General features: G+C 43.0%; 1 protein-coding gene across 4 annotated transcripts in view; it reads right to left on the reverse strand.

The window, feature by feature from the left end:
• The window catches only part of LOC125457561 (mediator of RNA polymerase II transcription subunit 12-like protein), a 568,603-nt gene that overhangs the window by 40,413 nt on the left and 514,364 nt on the right, over positions 1-13,826 (reverse strand). The window lies entirely within an intron of this gene.

A 13,826-nucleotide genomic window follows, 5' to 3' on the forward strand; every position in this document is an offset into this window, starting at 1 on the left:
CTTGTTGCAACCTTGCTATGCTGCACAACACAGCAGGATCATTTAGTAGTGGTATTATTCGAGTTCTAATTAACGTTTCTTTTTATATAATCAATCATCGACATTTTAGTCTAACCCTTTCTCATGAAACAGTGATTTCCATGAAGTAAAATGCCCAAAAATTTTCACTGAAATTGGAGGAGGTCATTCAGCTTCATAAGACTGGTTCTGCTATTTAATTCAGCTCTGCAATGCAACTCCATTTACCTACCTAGCTCTCAAAACTGCAAGGTCTTCACGCAAGAAAAAGTAGTGGATTTATGGTTTGAAATTTTCAACCAACACTCCTCCAGCCTGGACCACACTTGAGGAAGAGAGTTCCAGATTTCCACTAACCTTTGTGCACAGAAATAATGCTTGACATCACTCCTGAATGGCCTAGCTCCAATTTTATGAGTCAGCCTCCTTCTTCCAGTCTCAGGCAGTTGAGGAAATAATTTCTGTCTGCCTACTTTGTAAAATCCTTTATGTCTTGTAAACACCTCAATTACATAACCTGTTAAGTTTCCAAGCTGTTATGTGTGAAGTTGTATGATGTTGCTCCTTTAAGAGAGTGGATCAGGTCACCGAGAGGCAGGAGCTCCAGGGGCAGTCTAGGATTGACTGCCTAATTGGGGGGACACAAAAAAAAAATTCACTGTTTACCATCTGTCTACCTCCTATTTTATTTATGGTTTGAGTGAGCCACAAGCCCACCGCATACTCATGGGAGTACAAGAGCCAACAGTGTGGGGCTGGAAGAACACAGCAGACCAGGCAGCATCAGAGGAGCAGGAAAGTTGACCCTTGAAGGGTCCCGACCCGAAACGTCAACTTTCCTACTCCTATGATGCTGCGTGGCCTGGTGTGTTTCTCCAGCTCCATACCATGTTATCGCTGACTCCAGCATCAGCAGTTCTTACTCTTCCTCATGGGAAAGCAAGCCGAGAGGGAGGTCACGAGATAAGAAAGTGTGGAGCTGGTTGAACGCAGCAGGCAAAGCAGCATCTAAGGAGCACTAAAGCTGACGTTTTGGGCCTAGGCCCTTCGTCAGAAGGGTCTAGGCCCAAAATGTCAGCTTTTGTGCTCCTATGATGCTGCTTGGCCTGCTGTATTCATCCAGGTCCACACTTTCTTATCTCGGATTCTCCGGCATCTGCAGTTCCCATTATCTCTAGGGGAACATCAGTTGGCTGGACATCTGGTTAGGAATGCAAAATTACACGCCTGGGTTCAATTCCCATGCTGACTGAGGTCACCACGAAACTCTTGCCTTCTCAATCTTACTCCTGGCCTGAGGTATGGTGACTCTCTGATTAAACTCACCATCAGTCATCTCTTTCTAATGACACATCGGCCCTTTGGCGGCTACTATTACAAGCCTGGTCTAAACTATTGACACAAGTGTTGAAAGACACTGCCCGACCAGTGCTTTATTTATTTTTTGAGGAAATTTGTGATGAAAGCTACCCGGAGGATGAAAGCAAGACGTCCCTCCCCCACCATGCGCCCACCAAAAATAACTAGTGAAAGTGAGCTTTCAGCACTCATTGCTCCTCCCATTTCTTGCCAAGTTTTAACAAAATATGCTATCAGTGATTTCATTTGTCTTGAAAGTATCAGTATCCATAAGGCTCCCAAATATTTCTGGACCCAAATTAAAACACATCCAAGAGGCAACCACAGGAATTAAGGGATTAAATCACACATCAGAGTTGGCATTGCAGAAGATCAAGGTCTGGTGAAGGTAACCTTGTGAACAAATAATATTTCAAGGTCTAGAAAGATCCAATGAGCGATTTGTATTTTGTGTTTTTATATTCGTAGCAGGAACTTAATGTTGTCACAATGGCTGCTATACGACTACTGACAACTGATCTGTTACTTCTGTATTTAAATAAGGTAAGTAGCTTCTCAGAAGGACCTAGCGGTTACAGACTCAATCATCAAACTTGACATTTCACACCTTAGATTTTGGCTCAACATTACTTCCCATTCATGCTGCTGGTGCAGACAAGGTGTCTGATTGAGACCCTGTTCACTTCAACTATAATCAATATCGTGCAAAGCAGATTTGACATGTGTGGGTTAGGCAGTATCCTGGCCAAAAAACAAAAAATAAGCTTAACATTTTAGGTTGATGTCCTTTCAGCACAAGGATTGATTCTACAGACAAACTGGGGGGTTGATTAGATTAAAAAACAACAAAAGAATTGTGAATGCTGTGAATCAAGAACAAAAACCAAAGTTGCCAGAAAAGCCCGCAGGTCTGGCAGCATCTGTGAAGAAAACAAATCAGAGTTAACATTTCAGGGTCCAGTGACCCTTCCTCAGAACAGTTGATTAGATCAGCTGGCTTGTGATGCTGTGCAAACACCCACAGCATGGGTTCGATTCCTGAACCAATTGAGGTTACCATGAAGATCCCAACTGCTCAACCTTGCCCTCAACTGAAGTGTGGTGACCTTCAGATTAAACTCATCACACTTGTCTCTCCCTAATGAGAGAACAGCCCTGTATTGTTGGCTTCATCGAGAAGTTAGTAATCTGAAAGCTTAAATGTTTCTCTTTACACATGCTGTCTGACCTGCTGACTATTTCTAGCATTTTATTTCTATTTCCAGTCTCATCGTATTTTACTTCGAAATAACTGCTTGTGAGGTTTTACCATGTGACAAGTGACTCCCTCCTTCACTGTATATACCTGCCTTTCAATAGGCATTCCATGAATCGAGGAAGACCTCAGTAGGGTGCGATAAACTATTAGACACATGGAGGTTATTCATATAGTCAGAGATGTACTGCACAGAAACAGACTCTTCGGCCCAACTTGTCCACGCCATTCAGGGTATTCTAAATTATTTCCCAACATTTGGCCTATATCTTTCTAAAACCCTCCCTATTCATGTATGCAGCCAGGTGCCTTTTAAATACTGTAACTGTACCAGCCTACACCCCTTCTTCTGGCAGCTCATTCCATACACAAACTGCATGAAAGTTTTGCCCTTTAAGTCCCTTTTAAATCATTCCCATCTCAACTTAGACCTATGCCCTCTAGTTTTGGACTCCAATACTCTGCGAAAAAGACCCTGGCCATTCACCCTATCCATGCCCCTCGTGATTTTATAAACCTCTATAAAGGTCTCCCCACAGCCACTGACACTCCAGGGAAAACAGCCTCATTTCTCCCTATCGATCAAAGCCTTCAACCCTGGCAACATCTTTGTAACTATTTTCTGAACACTTTCCATTTTAACAACATCTTTCTTATAGGAGAGAGACCAGAACTGAGCACAGAATTCCAAAAGCGGCCTGACCAATGTCCGAGTCGCAACATGACATGCCAACTCCTATATTCAATGCATAAAGGCAAGCATACCAAATGCTTTCTTCACTACCCTGTCTACTTGTGACTCCACCTTCAAGGAATTATGAACCTGCATCCCTAGGTCTCTCTGTTTGACAACACTCCCCAGGACGCTACCATTAACAATGCAAGTCCTGCCCTGACTTGCCTTATCAAAATGCAACATCTCACATTTATCTAAATTAAACTCCATCTGCTTCTCCATGAACCTGGGCTGCAATGAGCCATTGGGAAAATGATTGCAACTGTACACAATAATACACCAGATGAAGAAGTGTGAATGCAATGCAGAAAAGGATAGAAAAAAAAAAATCAGCCACTACGGCATTAACACTGCATCATCTGAACGCTGCTATCTTGGATGAATCTCAGCTGAGATTCATCCAAGTGGGGATTTACCCAGTGCTTTTAAGAAAAAAAAATGGCCAACTCCACAGGGACGATCCAGGGCCATGGACATGTTTTCTGAGTTACATTTAACCTGAAGGCACATTAGCTTTTTATTTTCCTTACTTCCAGCGCTGAGCCGGAAAACATCTCTGGGATGGAGCCCGGCATTTGGCCACAGTCACTGGCATTGACCCATCAACTGTTTGTTAAATCATCCACATAACTGCATTGAGTTGCTTGTGCCACGTTGAGCCTGATGTAATTGAGATGACAAGAGTCTTGCCAACTTAGATTCCTTAACAAATGTAACTTGATGTTGCAAGGGTGTGTCTCGGATAAATATTATTCCAAACACATGATGACTCATGTTCAACCTAGATCTTGAAACCTTTTTAAAAAAAAAGTCTCTGAAAAAGTTGTTCCAAATTTAACTGTACAGCATCCCAACCAAAAACTTTACAATATGGTCATGGTAATAGTTGTAAATATTTATTTGTGTGTACAATCCATCTGGTTGTGTTTGTACTTCATAACACATGCTAATATAATAGAGAACAGTCTTCACAAGGCAGTACAGATGATAGCAAGATTTTAGATAGACAGACAGGGAGGGTGAATTGGGGTTAACGCTTTGGGTACGGTTCTGAGGAAGGGCCACTAGACCCAAAACATTGACTGATTTTTTTCTTCACAGATGCTGCCAGACCTGCTGAGCTTTTCCAGCAACTTCTGTTTTTGTTGTTGCTATTGCTGCAAGAGTGAATTGGGGTTGTTTCGAATGACGTGCAAGCTGCAGGGAGAAAGCCTGCAGCCCCATCATGTTACCTGCGATGAAAAGTCTCAGTTATGAGGAGCAGACTGGATACGCTGGGTTTGTTTTCCTTGCAGCAAAGGAGGCTGAGGGTGAATCTGACTGAGGTATACAAAATTACGAGGCACAGACAGAGCAGATCGTGAGAATCATTTTCCCAACGGCAGACGTGTCTAAGACCAGAGGGCATAAGTTTAAGGTGAGGAGCAAGTGGTTTAGAGGAGATCTGAGAAAGAACTTTCTTTACCCAGAGAGCGGGAGAAATATGCAGCATGCTGCCTGAGGGGGTGGTAAAGGCAGGAACTCTTGCATCATTTCAAAAGCGTCTGGATGAGCACTTAAAATGTCAGGACATAGTTGGCAATGGACCAAATGCAGGTAAATGGAATTAGTGTAGTTTGGTGTTCATTGGTTGACATAGAGATCCAGGGCCAAAGGGACTGTTTCTGTGCTGTATATCTCTATGACCCAAATATTACCCAAATCCCTACTGTGTAGAAGCAGGCCATTCAGCCCATCGAGTCCACACCATGTAAGAAAGGCACAGTTACAACAATCATAGTCGACTTCATGATGTAGGTAGAATGGGAAAATTGGGTTGGCAGCAGATCCCAAGAAAAGGAATTCATGGAATGCCAATGAAATGGTTTTTTGAAGCAGCTTGTGGTATAGTCTACCAGTGGATAGGCCAGTCTGGATTTGGTGTTATGCAACGAGGCAGCCTTGATTAGGGAGCTTAAGGTGTAGGAACCCCCTTGGTGGCAGTGACCATCATATAATAGAATTCACCTGGCAGTTTGAGAGGGAGAAGCTGGAATCAGGTGTAATGGGATTGCAGTTGAGTAAAGACAACAGCAAAGTTGTGAAGGAGGAAATAGCCAAAGTCGATTGGAAGGGGAGCCTAGCAGAGAAAACATTGAAGCACCAATGGCAGGAGCTTTTGGGGGTAATTCCGGAGGCATAGCAGAAATTCATTCCAAGGAAGAAGAAACATGCTAAGGGAAGGATGAGACAACCATGGATGACAAGGGAAATAGGGACAGCATAAAAGCAAAAGATAAAGCATACAAAGTTATGAAGATTAGTGGGAAGCCAGAGGATTGGGAAATGTTTAAAAACTAGCAGATGTTAACTAATAAAGCAATGTGGGGAGATGAAAGATAAAAATAAGCTAGCTAGTGATATAGAAGAAGACTGCAAGAGAGTGTTTTTTAGACATCTAACAAGGTAATAGAATCAGGAGTGGACATTGGACCGCTGGAAAATGAAGTTGAAGTAGTATTAATGAGGAACAAAGAAATGGTGGGGGAACTGAACTGGTACTTTGCATCAGTTTTCAGAGTGGAATACACTAGTAGCACACCAGAGAGTCGGAGGCAGAGATGAGTGTAATGGCTATCCCTGAGGTGAAGGTACTGGGGAAGCCGAAAGGTCTGAAGGTGGCTAGATCACCCAGACCAGGTGGACTACACCCCAGAGTTCTGAAGGGAATAGCTGAGGAGATTGTAAAGGCATTGGTGATCTTTCAGAAATCACTGGAGTCAGGGAGGGTCACAGAGGACTGGAAAATAGGGAATGTGCCACCCCTATTTAAGAAGGGAGGAAGGCAGAAGACAGGAAATAATAGGCCAGTTAGCCTTACCTCAGTCATCGGTAAGATCATCATTAAGGGTTCATCATTAAGGATGAGATTCCAGAGTATCGGAAGCACATAGTAAAACAGGGCTAAGTCAGCACAGCTTTGTCAAGAGCCTAACAAATGCCTAACAAATCTGTTAGAATTCTTTTGAGGAGGTAATTAGCAAGTTGGACAAAGGACAGCCAGAGGACACAATCTATTTGGATTTCCAGAAGGCTTTTGACAATGTGCTGCACAGGAGTTTGCTAAATATAATAAAAGCCCATGGTGTTGGCAACAAGGGACTGGCACGAACAGAGGACTGGCTGACTGGCAAAAGGGGCAGAATGAGGATAAAAGGAGTATTTTTCAGAATGGCAGCTGGTGACTAGTGGAGTTCCACAGAAGTCTGTGTTGGGACCACAAATGCTCATATTAAATATTAACAATGTGGGCCAAGGAATTGATGGCATTGTTACTACGTTTTCAGATGACACAAAGATAGGGGGATGGTCAGGTAGTGTTGAGGTAGTAAGGAGACTGCAGAATGACTTGGGTGGGTTCGAAGACGGGGCAAAGAAGTGGCAAATGGAATATAATGTGGGGAAAAAGTGTAGGTTATGCACTTTGGTCAGAAGAAGAGGCATAGGCTACTTGCTAAATGGGAAAGGCTTCAGAAATCTAAAGTGCAAAAGGGCTTTAGGGTGCTAGTTCAGGATTCCCTTAAGGTTAACATGTAGGTTCAGTTAGCAGTACGGAAGGCAAATGCAGTTTTAGTATTCATTTCAAACAGACTGGAATACAAGATCAAAGACGTACTGAGGCTGGATATTGAGAGCAGTTTTGGGGCCCTGTATCTAGGGAAGAAAGTGGTGATGTTGATGGGGCTCCAGACAAGGTTTACAAGAATGGCCCTGGGGATGAAAGGCTTGCCATACCAGGAGCAGTTCAGACCTCTGTGTCCATACTCGACAGAGGTTAAAACGATGAAGGGGGATTTCATTGAAACTGGCAGAACACTGATAGGCCTGGCTACAGTGGACGTGGAGAAGATGTTTCCACTAGTAGGAGAGACGAGGGCCCAAGGGCACAGCCTTAGAGAGAAGGGGCAAAGCCTTAGAATTGTGATGAGGAGGAATTTCTTCATCCAGAGGATGGTTAATCTGTGGAACTCATTGCCATACAGGACTAGGGAGTCCAAGTCATTGTGTGTCTCTCAGACAAAGACAGATAGATTCCAGATTAGTAAGGGGACCTAGGGACACACGAGGAAGGCAGGAGAATGGGGCTGAGAAACATATCAGTCATAACTGAATGGGAGCACACTCAATTGGCTGAATGGTCTAATTCCGCTCCTGTCTCTTATGGGCATTTAAAAGGAAGTTGAAAAAGCACTTGAAAACAAAGGGAATAGAGGATCATGCTGATATTTACATTTGGAAAGTGACAGGAGGCTCCAGTGGAGCATTAACTCCAGGGTCAGGAAGCTCGGTTGCCTGAACGGCTGTCCTGTGCCGAGTGATGCAAACAGCATGAGTTCAATTCCCATGCTGGCTGATGTCTCCTAAACCTCGTCCATTGCCCAAGATGTGGTGACCCTCGGGTTATATTTACTGCCTATCATTTCTCTCTATTGGACCCTATGGTCCTTTGGACAATGGCAACTTTACCTTTACCATTTATATATGATTCATTTCACCCACTCACTCGCATGAGTTTTTGGATATTGGGTCAGGTCTCAGTGTTAAATATGAAACATTGCAGTGTTAACAAGCACTAATATCTTGATGGCGAAGGAACAGGGAAACAGCTGATCTGAGCCACAAACTAAATTCTAAATTCATAATACCTCCCTGTTTCTCAGCGGTACAAGTTTAAGGGAAGAATACTTGTTGGCAATCTCCCAGTGCATTTCACCCATTTAGTTTCAGTGTGGTAATACCTCTCATACACATTAGCAAAAGTGAGCACCACACTGTATTATACTGTGCCCCTTCCCTTTTGCAGTTTGGGTCGAAATCCAAACGAGGCAACTGGAATGAATGTCTTTTCTGCCAACAGCCAATAAAGGTCTACTTCATAATGGGCCTACTATGTGAAAAGGCTCAGTTGTGAAATGGGTTGAGTAGTTTCTATTGAGTGCGTCTGGCTCAAATCTGACATTAACTGACCTTATAGAGGTTTAGGAAATCATGAAGGGCATAGATTTGGCAATAGCAAAGGGGGGCGGGGGGGGCGCGCAAAACCAGAGGGCATAGGTTTAAGGTGAGAGAGGAGAGATTTGAAAGGGACTGGAGGGGCAACTTTTTCACAGAGATAGTGATGTGTGTATGGAACAAGCTGTCAGAGGATGTGGCAGAGGTGGATGTAATTCTAACATTTAAAAGACGTTTGGACTGGTACACGAATAGAAAAGATTTAGAGGGATATAGGCCAAACGCAAGCAAATGCAACAAGTCCAGTTTAGGATATGTGGTTGGCATGGACAAGTTGGACCAAACAGCGTGTTTCTGTGCTGTACAACTCTATCAAATAATTGACATAATGTGGGCTTACATACCACACAAAGATAGAAAATGTGGAGCTGGGTTGTGGAAAATCTCTATGGCCGAACTGAGAACAGGAAAAACTCTCTAACCCTGCAACTCAATTGTCCTGACCTGAAATCTGAAATGAAAACTGTTTCAATTCTCAGCTGTTAGCACAGCATACACTGAGAGAAAGGAGCCTTGTTCTCCCTTAACTTTGTTTTCACAGCATTAACCATGATATGATTGACATTCACCCACTTCCCTTTCCAAATTCACTCGGATACTTTTAAGAGTGTGGTGAATTAAATCCAAACGTTGTGCAAAAAGTTGAAGGGCACAGTTTAACCTTCATACTGGGATTAATGGACTCACTACCAAACAGGCCTCCCCATTGGATAGTGCAGGCCAGACTAAACAACAGCAGATCATTACCAAGAGGCTACAAGCGGGTCAAACGAACTGCAGATCTTGTTCTCAGCTGCTTGGCGTCATCAGAGATCCATAAACCAAATCATAATCAGGTAGGAAGTAACCAGCAACTTGCATCAATGTGTTCCTATGGCTACTGAACAGACTACAGAGTTTAGTAGCCTGGCTGAATATAAACATATAAAATTGAACAGTCAACCCAAATTTGAGAAATAAGAAAGAATAACAGACCCATGATTGAGAGCTTATTTATATAGAGACAATGACAAAATAAAATGTTCCAAGGGACTTCATGGGGGGATTACTGAACAAAATATGACCTAACCCACACAGTGAGATATTAGATTAGATGGCTCAACACTTGGTCTGGGAAGTAGTTTTAAGGAGTGCCTTAAAAATGGAACGTAAGGTAGAGAAACACAGAGTTAGAACATAGAACATAGAACATAGAACAGTACAGCACAGAACAGGCCCTTCAGCCCACAATGTTGTGCCGACCATTGATCCTCATGGATGCACCCTCAAATTTCTGTGACCATATGCATGTCCAGCAGTCTCTTAAATGACCCCAATGACCTTGCTTCCACAACTGCTGCTGGCAACGCATTCCATGCTCTCACAACTCTCTGCGTAAAGAACCTGCCTCTGACATCCCCTCTATACTTTCCACCAACCAGCTTAAAACTATGACCCCTCGTGCTAGCCATTTCTGCCCTGGGAAATAGTCTCTGGCTATCAACTCTATCTATGCCTCTCATTATCTTGTATACCTCAATTAGGTCCCCTCTCCTCCTCCTTTTCTCCAATGAAAAGAGACCGAGCTCAGTCAACCTCTCTTCATAAGATAAGCCCTCCAGTCCAGGCAGCATCCTGGTAAACCTCCTCTGAACCCTCTCCAAAGCATCCACATCTTTCCTATAATAGGGCGCCCAGAACTGGACGCAGTATTCCAAGTGCGGTCTAACCAAAGTTTTATAGAGCTGCAACAAGATCTCACGACTCTTAAACTCAATCCCCCTGTTAATGAAAGCCAAAACACCATATGCTTTCTTAACAACCCTGTCCACTTGGGTGGCCATTTTAAGGGATCTATGTATCTGCACACCAAGATCCCTCTGTTCCTCCACGCTGTTGTAGGGAGAGAACTCTTAACATCTGGGCAACTGGAGACACACCTACCAATGGGGGAGCTACTAAAATTAGGTGTACCAAAAAGGACCGAGGTCATGGAGATAGTAAGAACTGCAGATGCTGGTAGTCAGAGATAAGGAGCAGGAGGAACACAGCAGGCCAAGCTGCATCAGAGGAGCGTGATGTTTCGGCTTGGGACCCTTCTTCAGAAATCATGGAACTGTGTTGCGCTGGAGGGGACTACAGAGATAGGGAGGGGTGAGGTCATGGAGGAACTTAAAAATAAGGATCAGAATTTTAAAATCAAGAAGCTGCTTGACCTCCAGCAAAAGTAACTCAGTGCACAGCAGGATTGGTCAAGGCAAAAAGCTACAAATTATGCTATTCTCCGGAGTAAAAGTTTCAAATAGAGTCAGAGGCATCACTTAATTGGCAGAGAAAAATACTGATTATATAAAAATGCGACATGACCTCAACTGGAAAGATCCCAAAGCTTAAATCTGCACAGGATGATAACAAAGTATCTGCAATGGTTTGTCCTTGCATTTCATTCGTAAACAATAAGTCTTGGTGACAAGTCTTTTAAGTAAATTATAGCAGGAAAATCCAGTCCTTTGCTACTTCCATTAATATCAGAATGACTACTGATTTTGCCAGCAACTGGGATTGATGTAGTAAGGTTAAGCGTAGAAATGCAACAGCAATGTTATAATGGCTTCCTGTGGTTCAAAGCCCCAGTTCCTTAATTATAGGTACCAAATGTTGTATTTAATCAACAGGCACAATATAAATACAACATATTCTACATTACTGTCCAAAAGAAATTTAGAGGGACAGCCGCATTCCATGCAGTAGGCCTCACTAAACTTTGGCACTTTTTGTTTGAAATCTTCAAGTACACTTCCTTTGGTGAATCCATTACTTTTCCCGCTATCATTTACTTTATGCCAGCCGAGGAAGGGTCACCGGACCCGAAACGTTAACTCTGATTTCTCTTCACAGATACTGCCAGACCCGCTGAGTTTTTTTCAGCAACTTCGGTTTTTGTTTTTATTAGTTCTGCAGTCAGTTTTATATTTCTTCACATATATGCTGCTGTCATCCACTGTCCCACCTCTCTCAACTGCTCCTGTGTCACTCAATATCATTCTGCTTACCTGGCACCTAACCTGCTGTATAAACAGAAACTTCTTCCACTGTTTATGAGGAAGATGGAAGACATCATCCTCATGTCCTGACGCAAACTCCATTCTCTTGCCAGTCTCATTTTCTAGGAACAGTCTGAGGCTGAAACTAACAACTTACAACTTGATATCATAACTGATCCCCATTATGGGTTTCTGACCACATATCCAATTTATCACTAAGACCATCTACTTCTTACTAACTTCACCCGTGCCTCATCTCATACATTGTTGAAATCCCCCTCTGTGGATCTGGTAACACGAGAATCAATTGTTTCAATTTACTCCAGCCAAATCTCTCATTTAAAAAAGCATCTACCTGATGTAAAGAACAGGAAATGACATCACCAACCCAAGGAAACCTAAACCAGATAAATAGAAAGCGGGACATAACACCAGCGCTTCGTCGGAGGCTCACTGATGATGTTACCTAGAATGGTGACGAAACGTCCGAAAACTAACCTTCCAGCTCAGCGAGCAAACTCACATCCAGAACCTCAACCTGAGCTACAAATCTTCTCAAAACTCGCTACCTGATGTAAAGTCGAAGTCACACAAAAAAAAAATCCTGCTGCCCATGTCCTCGCACCATCAGGTCTGTTTACCTTCTAGTCCTATGTAGGGGTTCAATTAGCTCTGTTGGCTGCAAGGTTGGTTTCCAATGCACAGTAATGCCAACAGCATGGGTTCAATCCCTGATGGATCTGTAATTCCCATATTTTTCTGTTTACCTTCTTAAACAGCGGGATGACAAATGCAAGTTTTCAATCTGAAGGCATCATTCCAAAATCTAAAGAGCTTTGGTGGATGGTTACCACTGCATTGACGATCTCTATATCCATGTTGTTCAACACTCTGGGATATAGGCCTCAGGGACTTATCATCTTACATACACATTAAATTTCATACACACCCTTCTCACAAATACTTATTCCTCCAACTCCTCAGACTTTCGAGTCACTTGGGTCTCTAATTCTGGGAGATTTCTTTTAGTTTCTTCAGTGAAAATAGACGCAAAACAATCATTTAGCTTTTCATAATGTTACAAGTCTTTCTGGGGCCTGGCTGCTCCCTGTGTTGGTAATCTTCTTCAGCTACACAATCTCCTAAGGCATCTGCAGTGATGTTGTTAAATATTGGTATTGCCAGAATTGAACCTATTATCAGCATGCCCATTAGGAACGGTGCAGAGGGCTCAACAGGTCAAATAACCAACTCCTGCACCAAATTCATAGGCTCAAATATCATACAATTCTGGCCTCTAGAGCATCCCAATTTTTATTGCTTCCCCATTGGCAGTAATGCCCGAAATTTCCTCCCCAAACCTAGTATCTGCCCTTCTTTCTTCTTACAAGATGGTCCTCAAAATCTAGCTGTCTGATCACGCTTTGGCCATGTGCCCTAACATTACCCAATGAGTCTCAGTGTCAAGCTTTGCTTCACAATGTTTCTGTGAAGCACACGGGGATGATTACGCAGATGGCATTGCATAAATATGGGTTCTTGCAGCTACCCTTGGATGAAAGTGGCCCCAGCTGTCCTTCAAGAGAGTTAGCAACTCGATGCGATACAGACCAATGCCTGTGCCCCAGAAACACAATCATGCCACTTGTAAAGATGTGGTTGTCTAAACTTCAGAGCTAACTGGTAACATTCAACAAATGACATGGCTGATGCTGTTAGTTTGACAGCCAAATACATTTCCAGCCACAGGGTAACCTCGCCAACTCTCAGGGAGCCATTATAATTTGCCAGCCAGCACCTTTGTCAGTGAAATATGGTGAGATATTTGAATTGCTTTGTGCATTCTTTTCTAACAGAAGCTCACCATCATCACTAACTTTGTCTTCAAACCTTTACTGCAATTCTTTGAGGATATCATCAGCACAGTGGACAAGGGGGAGCCAGTAGATGTGATGTGTCCTCACTTCCAGAAGGCATTTGACAAGATGCTGCACAAAAGGCTGCTGCACAGATAAAGATGCGTGGCGTTACGCGTAATGTATTAGACAAAGAGTGGGGATAAATGGGTGTTTTTATGGTTGGCGCTCAGTGGTTAGTAAAGCATCTCAGGGATCAGTTTTGGGACCACAATTATTTACAATTTACACAGAAAATTTAGAGTTGGGGGCCAAGTGTACGGTGTCAAGGTTCTCAGATGACACTAAAACGAGTGGTACAGCAAACTGTGCAGGGGACACTGCAGGTCTGCAGAGGGATATAGATAGATTAAGTTAATGGGGATCGGTTAGGCATATGGAGTACAATGTCGACAAATATGAGGTCATCTATATTGGTAGGAATAACAGCAAAATTATTTGAATGGTACAAAGTTGCAACATGCTGC

Source organism: Stegostoma tigrinum, chromosome 14 (genome assembly GCF_030684315.1).
Source record: "Stegostoma tigrinum isolate sSteTig4 chromosome 14, sSteTig4.hap1, whole genome shotgun sequence".
NCBI classification, from domain to species: domain Eukaryota; kingdom Metazoa; phylum Chordata; class Chondrichthyes; order Orectolobiformes; family Stegostomatidae; genus Stegostoma; species Stegostoma tigrinum.